The sequence below is a fragment of the Hevea brasiliensis genome, chromosome 3 (genome assembly GCF_030052815.1).
Source record: "Hevea brasiliensis isolate MT/VB/25A 57/8 chromosome 3, ASM3005281v1, whole genome shotgun sequence".
NCBI classification, from domain to species: Eukaryota; Viridiplantae; Streptophyta; class Magnoliopsida; order Malpighiales; family Euphorbiaceae; genus Hevea; species Hevea brasiliensis.
Window position 1 is genome coordinate 96,487,306 of NC_079495.1, and position 2,766 is coordinate 96,490,071.

At 35.6% G+C, this 2,766-nt stretch overlaps 1 non-coding gene across 1 annotated transcript; it reads left to right on the top strand.

Moving 5' to 3' along the window:
- Positions 1-1,504: 1,504 nt before the first annotated feature.
- Positions 1,505-1,611, top strand: LOC131179021 (small nucleolar RNA R71). Its single transcript, XR_009148028.1, has one exon. It is a non-coding gene; the product is annotated as a small nucleolar RNA R71 (small nucleolar RNA).
- The last annotated feature ends 1,155 nt before the right edge of the window (positions 1,612-2,766 follow it).

Here is a 2,766-nt window from a genome sequence, read left to right on the forward strand (position 1 = left end):
AAAATCCACTAGTATGAAAAATTTTCCAACTTTCAGAGGTACATTCTTAATTACCCCAATTGGAAATTTAATAGACCTATCTGCTAACTGTAGTGAAATGGTAGTAGGCTTCATTTCTCCAATCTTCACTTTCTCATAAATAGACAATGGCATTAGACTAACACTGGCTCTAAGATCACGTAAAGTCTTATCTATACTGATATCCCCAATGTGACATGGTATGGAAAAGCTTCCAGGATCTTTCAGTTTGGGTGGAAGCTTATTTTGCAAAATAGCACTACTTTCTTCTGTGAGAGCTACGGTCTCAAATTCCTCCAATTTCTTCTTATTAGATAAAATCTCCTTCAAAAAATTAGCATATGAAGGCATTTGTGCTAAGGCATCAGTGAAAGGAATAGTCACATGCAAAGACTTCAATACTTCAAAAAACTTCCTAAATTGTTTATCCAATTTCGCTTTCTAGAACCTTTGTGGGAATGGTAAAGGTGGCGTGTAGGCTTTAGGTGCTACATATTTAGGTTCTTCCTCTCTGCTCTCTCTCTCCTTACTTCCTTTTTCTTCCACTGAATTTTCTTTCTCAGCTTCAATTCTAACTTGAACTTCAGTTTGTTCATCTCCTTCTCTGTTTTTCTCTTCTTCAATTTTCTCTTCAATCTTTTTATCTCCATTGTCCAATATTTTTCCACTTCTTAATGTAATAGCCTTGCAATGCTCCCTTGAATTTCTGGCTAGCTAGGGAGCTTCCCAAATGCTTTGTTATTTGAAGAGCTAGCTTGTTGAGCTATTTGATTCTCTAACATCTTGTTGTATGTTGCCATTTGATCTACTTTAGATGCTAATTGAGAAATTATATCTTGTTGACTTTGATGACTCACAAGTAGAGTCTCAATCATAGCTTCTAATCTAGCTGTCTTATCTGGTTGTGCTTGTTGTGGTAGAGGTGGAGCAGGTGCATTTTGAGGTTTAGGAATTCTAGGAGGAGGACCTCTATTCTGCTGAAAATTCTGATGTTGTCCTTGTCTACCTCCCCAAGAGAAGTTGGGGTGGTTTCTCCATGCTGGATCATAAGTTGCAGAAAATGAGTTACCACCTGGTCTTTGATTGTAGTTCCTCACATAATCCACTTGCTCACTTGAAAAATTCTTGATTAAGGGCAGAAAAATCAACTCCACAATTGACATTTGCAGCTCCAACTTCTGCTGAATTACTAGAACCTCCAGCTGAAGAATCTACTTTCATGCTTAGCTTATCCATTTTCCTTATCAAAGCATCAAACTTATCATTAATCATATTCATGGCATCAAGCTCAAACATACCAGCTGGTTTCTTGATCTCATTCCTCTCACAACTCCATTGGTAGTTGTTATAAGCAATTTTATCAAGAGCAGAAAAAGCTTCATCTTCAGATTTCTCCATAAGATCACCTCCAGAAGATGCATCAATTGTACTTCTAATAGCTGGTGAAACTCCATTGTAAAAGTGTTGAACAAGCATCCACTTAGGAATCCCATGATGTGGACATCTCCTTTGCAAATCCTTGTACCTTTCCCATGCTTCATACAAGCTCTCATCATCTCTAGGTTTGAAAGAAGTCAGCTCATTTCTTAGCTTGGCTGTCTTACTTGGTGGAAAATATTAAGCTAAAAATGCTTGAGCAAGTTCATCCCATGTTGTGATAGAACCCAGTGGCAAAGAATGTAACCACTCTCTAGCTCCGTCCTTCAAAGAAAAAGGAAATAATCTGAGTCGAATTGCATCATCAGAAACTCCATTTATCTTCAACATATCACTGATCTCAAGAAAGTGTGCTAGATGCACATGTGGACTTTCACTTGGATTTCCTCCAACTTGTGATTGTTGTACCATCTGACAGTCACGAGCTTGATTCAAAATTATTAGCTTCTACTCTTGGTCTTGTGATACTTGGCATGAAATCTCCAATGCTAGGATAGGCATGATCCTTCACAGAGCGGTTGTTGTTGTTGTTAGCCATTTCTTCTTGTAATTGCTCTTGCTCTTGTGCTCTTTCTTGTTGTTGTTGAGCTTTAATTTCAGCTTTTCTCCTTTTAGATTCTGCTCTTAAAGCTTTTGCTGTCTTTTCTATTTCTGGATCAAAGAATAAATTGATTTCTTCACTTTTTGTTCTTCTCATAAAATAAAGTACCTGAAAAACAAAATAAACAAATTCTCAAAGTAAAATGGTAAAAAGAAAATAAAATAAAATGCCTAAATTAACCAAACAAACAATTGTTCAATATCAAACAAAAATAAAATCCCCGGCAACGCCACTAAAAACTTGATGGGGCGAATCCGCAAGTATACGGGTCGTCTCAAGTAATAAAGTGATGAATCAAGTATCGTTCCCACGAGGATTTGCTGTTTGAGTATCAAACTATGAATGAAGTGATTATTTGGGCTAATGATTAATGAATAAATGGTAATGTAAATGAGCAAGGTAAATTGATTAATCTAATTGAAATTGGTAAAGAGCAAACAAATAAATTCTAGATCTAGTTTGCAATTAAACTAAATTAATAATGGGTAATTCAAATCAAAGTCTAATTATGTTAAAAGTGATTCCAGAGTTGGGGGTCTATGCATAAATTAATTTGGATTTTTCTTGGACATTCCAATTTTTAGGAAAAAATAGAGTTTGAAGGTGATTAATTCTAAATTCCTTTGATATCTTTTTCAAGCAAACCAAAGTGTGTTCTAAAATAACCAAACCTACTTTCGTATATTATTTGATTACTCTAAAACCCATTA